Source organism: Symphalangus syndactylus, chromosome 2 (assembly GCF_028878055.3).
Source record: "Symphalangus syndactylus isolate Jambi chromosome 2, NHGRI_mSymSyn1-v2.1_pri, whole genome shotgun sequence".
Lineage (NCBI taxonomy): Eukaryota > Metazoa > Chordata > Mammalia > Primates > Hylobatidae > Symphalangus > Symphalangus syndactylus.
The window spans coordinates 86,584,083-86,596,541 of record NC_072424.2 but is presented as its reverse complement, the minus strand read 5'-3'; positions in this window follow the sequence as shown (position 1 = coordinate 86,596,541).

The following is a 12,459-nucleotide window of genomic DNA, read 5'->3' as shown; positions in this document are numbered from 1 at the left end:
GAGATCAAGAAAAGGGGCACCACCTTCTCACCTTCCTTCCACCCCACTCCTCCTCACCCAAGGAGGGAAGGCAGGTGGAGCACTCACCCAGCCCCAGGCCCTTTTGGGCGAGCCTGCCCAATGGGTTTCTAATCAGCCAACACTTTGGGCAGGCCTCCACTGTTTATGCAGCCAAAGGGACTTTAAATCATCAGCTGGTGTCAAAATGCTTGAGGAATGTGCTTGCCTAGGAAGCCACATGGAGTGGTTCATCAGCATTTGTAAAAACCGCCTTGGCAAAAAGAGGTTGAACCCAGCACTGGGGGCGGATTGTGTGTATTTCAGTTGAATTAGGAAACAGAATACCTTTTAAATCTTAGCAACACCTGGTTCTGAAAAGGACCCCCACTAAAGAAAGGGTTGCCTTGTCTGTGCTGGAGGAGGCTTGCCCTGCCTCAAAGTGCTTCTCCTCCCCAGATCAGAGACCTCATTAGATGCTTGGTCCCTCTTCCTTCCTAAGATGTGCAGAGGGCTCGGAGATTTTCACCTGGACTTTGGGACAAAGCCAACACAGGATGTCCTGAGTTACAGCAAGCATTTCTGAATGGAGGTAGCCATTGGTCAGCCTGCTCTAAAGAAGGCCAAGTTCATGTTCCCCCCAAAGGACTAGACCCCGGGGTAGGTGGGGGTTTAGGGGCAGGGGTGAAGAGGGTGTGGGAGGTGGTGAAGGGGTGGGGGTAGAGGAGGGGGTAGGTGGAGGGGGCCTGGCAGAAGCCTGGTTCAAGCGCCAGCAGAGCCTCCCTGGCCATGGCAGGTGGGCCGCTGACACGCAGGAAGAACAGACTTACTGCCTTAGCTGTTTGGCCACTCTCCTGCACACACCTGGAATCACTGGGTATGTCTCTGAGGAACTAAAGCTGATCTCTCCTTGGTAGGCTGACTTCAGCAGAAGAGCTGAGGACACGCCACTTTTTCTCTCTTTAGGCCCTTTCCCTTGAAAAGCTCTGTGAATTAGGATTTTCTCTTCTCAAAGGAAAAATAAAGCTGCTTAAAAGCACCATCAAGTCCTCAAAATCCTCTTTTTTTTTTTTTTTTTTTAAATATTCTTGCTCTGTCGCCCAGGCTGGAGTGCAGTGGTGCAATCTCGGCTCACTGCAACCTCCACCTCCTGGGCTCAAGGGATTCTCCTGCTTCAGCCTCCCAAGTTGCTGGGATTACAGGTGTGCACCACCGAGCCCAGCTAATTTTGCATTTTTAGTAGACACAGGGTTTCACCATGTTGGCCAGGCTGGTCTCGAACTCCTGACCTCAAGTGTCCCACCCACCTCAGCTTCCCAAAGTGCTGAGATTAGAGGCATGAGCCACCACGCCCAGCCAGGTTCTCAAAATCTATAAAATAAAGCCTCAGGGGGGTATTTAAATTCTGCTGGAACAGGGGCCCAGCAGACCTTCCTGCTTTGTCTCCCACATCTGCTATTAGACACCACTACTGTTTCAGCCCAGCCCTGGGCTCCTCTCATCCCACCCTACTCGTGGAGATCCTTCTCCCCCAGATCTGTTTCAAGTCTCACTGCTTCCATGAACCTGATCCCTCCAGAGTCGGCTACCCAGCCCCACTCTTGCTCTCGTGGGCGCCCAGATGTCCCATGGTACCTGAGTGTGCACAGCCTCGTGGTTCAGCTGCTGTGCCCGGCCTGCCGCTTTCCTCCAGGACTCGTATGCGTCCTGTGAGCACCCTCCAGCTCTCAGTGTATTTCCCCTAATACTCAGCACCACATCTCCCAGTCGGCAAAGCTTAACCATTGTTGGTGAGATTTGAAATCAAACCATGTTACCATATGAAAATAAATACAAGTATCAGGCCTCATCCGACTCCATTCAGTGTAAGAGGCACCATTCATTCACTTCTAAAAGAAGAAAATTAGTAATGTAAAACTAGAAATGAATTAGCTAATGAGCAGAGGGACAAAGAACGTTCAGCCTCTCTAGAATGCAAAGACTTCAGAATTGTTTGTGAAAATAAGGAAATGCCAAATTTGACAAATCAAATTAACAAATTTAGAGGAAATTACATTGGTCACCACTGCCAGAGTCACAGTGAGACATGCACTCTGAGGACTGCCAGCAATGCAAATGAGAACAGCACTTCTCCAAAAATTTTATAAAATGTCTCAAGGGTCTTAAAAATTTTTAATTACCCATGTGGCTCACATTCTGTTCTATTGAACAGTGCTGTATTAGACAACTGCATTTTTTGTAAAAGACAAAGAAAGCTGCTAGGTGAGGTTATTTCTGGTTCTAGAATTATGAGTGATTTTAGTTTTGTTCTCTTTTTTAGTTTTTATTTTTTTGATACATGGTCTCATTCTGTCACCCTGGCTGGAGTGCTGTGGCACAATCTCAGCTCACTGCACCCTTGACCTTCTGGTTCAAGAGATCCTCCCACCAAAGCCTCCTGAGTAGCTGGGACTATGGGAGGCACATGCCACCACACCTGGCTCATTTTTTGATTTTTTGTGGAAACAGGATCTTGTTATGTTGCCCAGGCTGGTCTTGAACTCCTGAGCTCAAGCAATTCTCCTGCCTCAGCCTCCCAAAGTGCTGGGATTACAGGCGTGAGCCACCACCTGGCCTAGTTTTGTAGTTTACACTCTTCTGCACACTGTTTTCTCAATGAGCATTTATTTCTAATATTTCACGTCTTTTGTGGAGCCTTCCCCAAACTCCAACTGGTGTCAGATGCATCATGACTTTCTACACTTTTTCTGTGCAGCATTCATTAGAGTTGGAAGTTATATGCTGGCTGATCGTTTGATTCATTTCTGCCTGCTCAGCAGATCCTCAAGTCCATGAATCTGGGACCCAGGTCTGTTTTGTCCACTTTTGTGTCACTAGCACTTAGCTCAGTACATAACATGTGGTAAGTATTTAATAAAGACTAGTTAAATGAATGGATGAATAAATGATTAAAGAAAAAAGTTACTTCCTAGAATCAGAAGAATCCAAGTCACTTTAACTATAAAATCAAGGAAGTCATCACATAAGAGCAATATTTGCAAACTTCAGTGAAGAGGTGATCAGCACAGATTTTGGAGGGGTCACAGCCATGAGATCTGCTGCAGGGAGTGCAGCTGATCAAGGGCCCCAGCTGCTGTGCTCCGAATCCATCAACACATCTGAGGCTGCGCTTCCCAGGGGCTGCCCCCAGCCAACCTCTCAGTGTAGCAGGAATAGGAAGGCACGCCTTCTCCTGGGAGAGGTGGGACTTCTTCTGATGGGCAATTTTGGCTCAAGGACGTTCATTGACCTTGTCAAAATTTCCTTCCCTCTCTCCTGTCTTCTTCAGGGTCAGACCTTCATCACACTCTGAGCGTTCTCCCCGTTGCCTCTGGCTCCATCCCCATTTTCCATTACAGGTGTTCCCCAATAAATTACTTGCATCTCAGAGGACACAAAGAACACAAAGAAGGACATTGCTTCCAAAATTTAAATATATATTATCTACTTTTAAAAATGGCCAATACATGCACATTGTAGAAAATTTGAACAGCAAAAAGTTTTTGAAGTGGATATATTATAAAAGGAAAATTGCTTTTTTTTTTTTTTGAGACAGAGTCTTGCTCTGTCACTCAGTCTGGAGTGCAGTGGCACAATCTTGGCTCACTGCAACCTCCACCTCCTGGGTTCAAGTGATTCTTCTGCCTCAGCCCCCCGAGTAGCTTGGACTACAGGCACGTGCCACCATGGCCAGCTAATTTTTGTACTTTTATTAGAGACAGGGTTTCACCATGTTGGCCAGGCTGGTCTCGAACTCCTAACCTCAGGTGATCCACTCACCTCGGCCTCCCAAAGTGCTGGGATTACAGGTGTGAGCCACCATGCCCGGCTGGAAAGTTGCTCTCTCATCTCTTTCCTCCGGCCCCTGATTACCTTCTAAATACTCTCCTTCCTCTCTCTGAAGTCAATCTCTGTCTACCCTTCCACACTATGCACTATTCTTATGTTGCTTTTGTGACTAAGAGTAGAGTATGGAATACTAGTCATGACCATACATACCACACATATATATTAGGCCTCATTCTTTATATGGCTCCACAGTATTCCATTGCATTTAACTGTTTCCACATTGACAAACATTTAGGTATTTCAAATCTTCACCGTGACTACCGTATTGTTGTACATTGTCTTTTCATTATGTACATCTGCAAGATAAACCGCTAGAAGCGGGTTTACTGGATCAAAGAGCAAGGATATGCTGAATTTAACTGTCAAATAGCTTTCCACAGAGGTTAGAGCAATTTATACCCCATCAACCTGACTTCACACCGTCACCAACACAACGTGTTACCCATCTTTTAATCTTTGCCAGTTTGACAGGTTAAACATATAGCTTTGTGTTTTTCTAGTTATAGGTGAAGTCAAGAATCGTTCTTTCATACTTTTAGAAACTGTTTTTATTCCTTTTCAGTGAATTATTTCTTTACGTGTTCTGCTCACTACTCTATAGGGTTTTATTGCTCTTTTAAAATTGGTTTGTAAGAGGTCTTTATACTTTAGGAAATTTATACTTTGGTTGAGATATCAATGTGTCAGATTTTTCCCTGTTAGAATTTGACTTGTTTTTACTTTGTTTGTGGTGTTCTCTTTTGTCAGGTAGAATTTTTTTTGAATTTCAAGATTGTTTAAATTGATCTTTTCTTTTTTCTTTTATAGATCTACATTCTGAGGCATATTTGGACCTTTTATATTCTGAGATTTTTTAAAAAAAAAAATTATAAAAATATTTCTAAAAATTATTTTTAAAATTAAAATTTTTCCCATTTCTTCTGGCTCCCTCCTTTCCTCTCTTTTTTCCTTCCTTCCTCTTTACCACATTTTAATCTCATTCCTTTACTGTTTGTTTTGGTGCAAGGTGTGAGTGAGGGATCTGTGGAAGAGATGCCTAGTTTTTCATCAAATCCATCTCCCCTTCCTCTTGGCACACAGCTGGACAACATTTTCTCCCCTTCCTGTGCAGTTGCGTATGACCATGTGACTGAGTTCTGGCCAGTGGAATGTGAGGGACAGTCATGGGACCCTCCCATTTTCAAGTCACCATGGGGAAGGCTCTGGAGAAGATTCCAGAGCAGTGGTGTTCAATAGAAATAAGTGTGAGCCATACATGCGAGACATAAATGGAATTTTACATTTTCTAGTAGCCATATTAAGAAAAATTAGGCCAGGTGTGGTGGCTTACACCTGTAATCCCAGCACTTTGGGAGGCTGAGGCGAGCAGATCACCTGAGGTCAGGAGTTCAAGACCAGCCTGGCCAACATGGTGAAACTCCTTCTTTACAAAAATACAAAAATTAGCCGAGCCTGATGGCAGGTGCCTGTAATCCCATCTACTTGGGAAGCTGAGGTGGGAGAATTGCTTGAACCTGGGATGCGGGTGTTTCAGTGAGCCAAGATCGTACCACTGCACTCCAGCCTGTGTGACAGAGCAAGACTCCATTTCAAAAAAAACCAAAAAAGCAAAAAGTGGAATTGTCAAAATATATTTTATTAAGCCCAATATATCAAAAATATTACCATTTCAACAAGTAATCAGTACAAAATGTATCAATGGGATATTTTACATTCTTTTCTTCATATTATATCTTCAAAATCTGATGTGTATTTTATACTCACAGCACATCTCACTTTGGACTGGGGCTAGCAACCAACACAATGGACAGCACAGCTCTAGAGAGTGTCCAGATGAATAGAGCTTGGCTCCCTGAATGACCATGAGAGAGACCACACAACCTGGTAACAGCCAACCATACATGACATACATAAGGATGAACTTTAATTACGTGAGACCATTGAGAACCTGGGGTTTGTTATAGCAGTTATGTGATTTTATATAATTCATATGAGATCATACTCTACTTTTTCCAGATGGCTGTCACTTATGAAATAATTGATCTTTTTCACTAATAATTTGAAAATCATCTTTCTCATGTTCTATCTCTATATGCTTTTGGATTTATTCATTGACTTTCAATCTAGACCTACTATCTATAGAAACTATGATTATTATTATTATTTTGAGACAGGGTCTCACTCTGTTGCCCAGGCAGGAGTGTAGTGGTGTGATCTTGGCTCACTACAACCTCCGCCTCCCGGGTTCAAGCGATTCTGCTGCCTCAGTCTCCCAAGTATCTGGGACTACAGGCACGTACCACCATGCGCAGCTAATTTTTTTTGTTCTATTTTTAGTAGAGACAGGGATTCAACATGTTGGCCAGGCTGGTCTCGAACTCCTATAGATGTGAGCCACTGTGCCCAGCCCTGAATCTATTATTTATTGATCAATAAATATTGACCTATTTGTTCATCAGTGTCATACAGGTTTGGTTTTGTTTTGTTTTTTTGAGACAGGGTCTCACTCTGACACCCAGGTTGGAGTGCAGTGGCATGATCAGAGCTCACTGTAGCCTCAACTTCCCTGGGTCAAGTGATCCTCCTGCCTCGGCCTCACAAGTAGCTGAGACTATGGGCACGCACCACCATGCCCAGCTAACTTTTTATTTTTTTATTTTTAGTAGAGACAGGGTTTCTCCGTGTCGCCCAGACTGGTCTCGAACTCCTGGGCTCAAGCGATCCGCCCACCTTGGAGTGTCATACTGTTTTAACTGTTACCTTCTAGTAACTTTTTATTATTTTAGTAATAGTAATAGTAATAGTAATAGTAATAGTAAGGTTATTACCCCCTGTGGTAGGCAGAATTCTAAGTTGATCCCCAAGATTCCTGCTCCCAGGTGTAAACATCTTTTATAACCCCTGGAATTTGTGAATGATGAGACAGTTACTCTATTGATTAAGTTATGTTATTTAGCACAGCTGACTTTAAAAAAGAGCGATTATGCTGAGTAGACCTGACCCAGGTGAGACCTTAAAATAGAATGAGCTTTTCCTGGAGACTAGATTCAAAACATGAAAGGAAATCAGTATGAGGGAGATTCTCCCTGGCTGGCTTTAAAAATGGAGGGGGGTTGTGTGGCCAGGAATGAGGGAGGCCTCTGGGGAGCTGAGAGCCCCTGGCTGACAGTCAGCAAGGAAACTGGGTCCTCAATCCTAGAACCACAAGGAATTAAATTTGGCCAACACGCTCAATGAAATGGGAGGCTGATTCTCCCACAGTCCCTCCTCCAGATCAGAATGCAGCCTGGCTGACACCTGGATTTCAGCCTCATTAGACCTTGAGCTGAGAACCTGTTCTTGCTGTGCTGGGACTTCTTACCTACAGAACTGAGAGCTAATACATAGGTATTGTGTTCATACACTAAATTTATGGTAATTTGTTATGCAGTAATAGAAAACTAATACACCTCCTTGTATCCTTTTTCAGATTTGTTTCTGGTTAGTAATTATTTATTTTTAGAATAGACTGTACGATCAGCTTATTTAAAATTCCAAAAGAATATTCTGATAGTATTTTTATTGTCATTGTTTTACACTTATATATTACTTTAGGGAGAATTGACATATTTACAGTGTTGAATATTCCTACCCAAGAACATCATGTCTTTCTATTTTTTAAAGTCTTCATTTGCATTTTCAAGTTTTCTCTACATAGTCCTTGCACAATTTCCTTTTAAATTTATTCTGGCTGTGGGCAGTAGTAGCACCTGCCTGTAGTCTCAGCTACTCCTGAGGCTGAAGTGAGAGGAGCACTTGAAGCCAAGAGTTTGAATCCAACCCGGGCAACATAACGAGACTCTGTCTCAAAACAAATACACAAAACAATTTGTTCTGGACAACTTACTTTTTTGTTCCTATTATACATGAGTTTTTTCTTCTGTCACATTTTAACTGGCTATTGTTTCTACATAATTAGACTATTGATTTCCTAATGTTAACTCTGTAACATGCTTCTTAAATATTCTTATTGTTTATAACATATTTTTAGTTGATTGTCTTGAATTCTAAAGTAAATATTATCTACGCAAAATGGTAATTTTACTTCCTACTTTCAAGTTTTCATACCTCTATTTTTCTCTTGTTTAATTATGTTGACTAGCATTTTCAGTTCATTGTTAAATAATAATACATATTTTCATCTATTTTCTGACTTTAATGGGTCTGTTTCTTTTATTCTAGGTTTTTACAGCAATATTCATTAGGTGAGATTGGGCTATAATTTTATTTATTTTTGTTGCCATTTTGTTGGGTTTTAATATCAATGTTATACTGGCTTCATAAGAAGAATTTACACCTTTGATTCTCCTCCTTTGTTCTGAAACATCTTAAATAGCATTGAAATTACCAGTTCCTTAAAAGTTTTATACAATTTGCTTAATAAACTATACGAGCCTATTGCTATTTAGTTATTAATATTAATAACATTTTCTAATTTCTCCATGTTAATTTGTCTGTTTAGCTTTCTGTTCTGACCAATTTTGGAAATTTATGTTTCCTAGAAAAACATCCATTTAGCCATTTATTTACATATAGTTAAGCAAAGTAGCCTTTTATGATTTCTTCACTTCATTTGTTAAAATTTTATATATTTGTGCTTTCTCCCTATTTTCTTGATTCGATTAATTAACATCTATATAGTTTTTTATTTTTCCCCTAAAGAATCAGTTATTGGATTGATTTTTTTTTTTAGTTAGTATTCTTTCCATCTGTTTGCCTTAGTGTTACTGTTCTTTTAAACTTCTAGAACTGGATACTTCATTTATTTTCTTTCTTGTTTATTGATTTAGCAATATCCCATAGATTCTGATTATATATGTGTTGCTGTTACTTTGTAGATTTCCTATACTTTTAAATTTCCTATTTGATCAAAAAGCTAATGAAGAGTTTAAATGTTCTAAATGATAAGGTTTTTAGATTTAAAATTATTTAAAAACTGATTTCCATTTTGTGGAAATTCTGCCTGAGAATTTTACCTGCAGTATTTCTCCATTTTGCAAATTAGTGAAGTATTATTTCAATCTAAGAGTAACATTTTGTGATTATTGCATGAGTACTTTAAAGAAGATATATTCTGATAAAGCATTTGAATATATGTTCATATCCTATTCAACATAGTGCTGGAAGTTCTGGCCAGAGCAATCAGGCAGGAGAAGGAAATAAAGGGTATTCAATTAGGAAAAGAGGAAGTCAAATTGTCCCTGTTTGCAGATGACATGATTGTATATCTAGAAAACCCCATTGTCTCAGCCCAAAATCTCCTTAAGCTGATTAGCAACTTCAGCAAAGTCTCAGGATACAAAATTAATGTACAAAAATCACAAGCATTCTTGTACACCAATAACAGACAAACAGAGAGCCAAATCATGAGTGAACTCCCATTCACAATTGCTTCAAAGAGAATAAAATACCTAGGAATCCAACTTACAAGGGATGTGAAGGACCTCTTCAAGGAGAACTACAAACCACTGCTCAATGAAATAAAAGAGGATACAAACAAATGGAAGAACATTCCATGCTCATGGGTTGGAAGAATCAATATCGTGAAAATGGCCATACTGCCCAAGGTAATTTATAGATTCAATGCCATCCCCATCAAGCTACCAATGACTTTCTTCACAGAATTGGAAAAAACTACTTTCAAGTTCATATGGAACCAAAAAAGAGCCCGCATCGCCAAGTCAATCCTAAGCCAAAAGAACAAAGCTGGAGGCATCACGCTACCTGACTTTAAACTATACTACAAGGCTACAGTAACCAAAACAGCATGGTACTGCTACCACAACAGAGACATAGATCAATGGAACAGAACAGAGCCCTCAGAAATGATGCCGCATAGCTACAACTATCTGATCTTTGACAAACCTGACAAAAACAAGAAATGGGGAAAGGATTCCCTATTTAATAAATGGTGCTGGGAAAACTGGCTAGCCATATGTAGAAAGCTGAAACTGGATCCCTTCCATACACCTTATACAAAAATTAATTCAAGATGGATTAAAGACTTATATGTTAGACCTAAAACCATTAAAATCCTACAAGAAAACCTAGGCAATACCATTCAGGACATAGGCGTGGGCAAGGACTTCATGTCTAAAACACCAAAAGCAATGGCAACAAAAGCCAAAATCGACAAATGGGATCTCATTAAACTAAAGAGCTTCTGCACAGCAAAAGAAACTATCATCAGAGTGAACAGGCAACCTACACAATGGGAGAAAATTTTTGCAACCTACTCATCTGACAAAGGGCTAATATCCAGAATCTACAATGAACTCAAACAAATTTACAAGAAAAAAACAAACAACCCCATCAAAAAGTGGGCAGAGGACATGAACAGACACTTCTCAAAAGAAGACATTTATGCAGCCAAAAAACACATGAAGAAATGCTCCTCATCACTGGCCATCAGAGAAATGCAAATCAAAACCACAGTGAGATACCATCTCACACCAGTTAGAATGGCCATCATTAAAAAATCAGGAAACAACAGGTGCTGGAGAGGATGTGGAGAAATAGGAACACTTTTACACTGTTGGTGGGACTGTAAACTAGTTCAACCATTGTGGAAGTCAGTGTGGCGATTCCTCAGGGATCTCGAACTAGAAATACCATTTGACCCAGCCATCCCATTACTGGGTATATACCCAAAGGACTATAAATCATGCTGCTATAAAGACACATGCACACGTATGTTTATTGCGGCACTATTCACAATAGCAAAGACTTGGAACCAACCCAAATATCCAACAACGATAGACTGGATTAAGAAAATGTGGCACATATACACCATGGAATACTATGCAGCCATAAAAAATGATGAGTTCGTGTCCTTTGTAGGGACATGGATGAAACTGGAAAACATCATTCTCAGTAAACTATCGCAAGGACAAAAAACCAAACACCGCATGTTCTCACTCATAGGTGGGAATTGAACAATGAGAACTCATGGACACAGGAAGGGGAACATCACGCTCCGGGGACTGTTGTGGGGTGGGGGGAGGGGGGAGGGACAGCATTAGGAGATACACCTAATGCTAAATGACGAGTTACTGGGTGCAAGAAATCAACATGGCACATGGATACATATGTAACAAACCTGCACATTGTGCACATGTACCCTAAAACCCTAAAGTATAATAAAAAAAAAAAATTAAAAAAAAAAAAGAATATATGTTCATAAAGTCTATCTTTTAAATTACATTATTTTAGTCTTCAATATTCTTATTTTTTTGTACCTGTCAAAGTCTCAGGTAAAAGAATTAAAATCTTCTACCATTAGTATTTTTCTATTTCTCTTGAATTTCTGTAGTTTATGTCTTATGAATTTATCACTATTATAACTTACTATATATCTATTTGTAACTGCTAGGGTTTCATTGTGGTTTACACTTTTATCATTACAAAACATCATGCTTTGTCTTGCTTAAAACTTCTAATAATTTAATAATACTTCTCTAAATTCAAACTTGTCTGATTTTAGAGGTGCCAATCCCTATTTTTTATTTGCCTTTGCTTTGTATGATTTTGTCAATCCTTTGTTTTTAGGCTTTCAATAACACATAGTTTTACATGGAGTCTTATGTATAGCCCATGAGGCATTTTTACTTTGAAGTCTAGTTTGAGTTTTTTCTTTTATCTAAACAGAAAGACTGGCCACTTCCAACCAGATTACCAGGACGTTCTCCTCCCTGCCTCCAACACCAGCTCCCCATCGTTATTTCTGTTCTGCCTTCAGGTGAACTAGAGTGACAGCCTCCCTCACCAGGCTTCCTACCAGACCGTGAGAAACACCTTCTGAGCCCAAGTCAAAATGCAGGACACTTACTCGAGAATTGAGTATAAAAGTGCTATGTATTTACTCCTCCCTCAGTCTCATGAGCATGTTACATAAACCACACAATATCAACATGTTCACACATCTGTTTTGGGTGGAGGGACATTGTATTTCGGGCTTTTAATTTGTAGAAGCCACTGAAATTGACATCATTGACTATTAGAGTAAATAGAAACTGTTAAGATACTATATAGATGTATATTTGAAACATAAGACACAAGCACCTGTTTTTTCATAACAGCAGTTACTGCAAACTGTGTGTTCTGATGAAAGTACATCATGACTGATAGTCCAAATATCTGCTGCTGTGTAACAAACTATTCCAGAACTTAGCAGTAAAAGATAATCATTGTATTATGTTCACAGATTCTGTGGGTTGGAAATTTGGCAAAGGCAAGGTGGGGACATCTTGCCATGGCTTTGTAATGTCTAGAGTCTTGATTGGCAAGACTTGGAGGCTGGGAGCAACTCAGTCATGAGGGACAGGAGTCATCTGGAGGCAGCCTTACTCATGTGTCTGGTAATTGACGGCATCTGTTGGCTGGGATTTCAATTGGGCCCATTATCCAGAAAACTCTCATGTGGCCTTCGATGTAGCTGAAACTTGCTCAAAGCTTGGCAACCTTGGACTTCTTACATGACAGCTTGGGGCTGCAAAGGCAAGTATCCCAAGAGAACCAGCTACAGCAGTGTTGCTT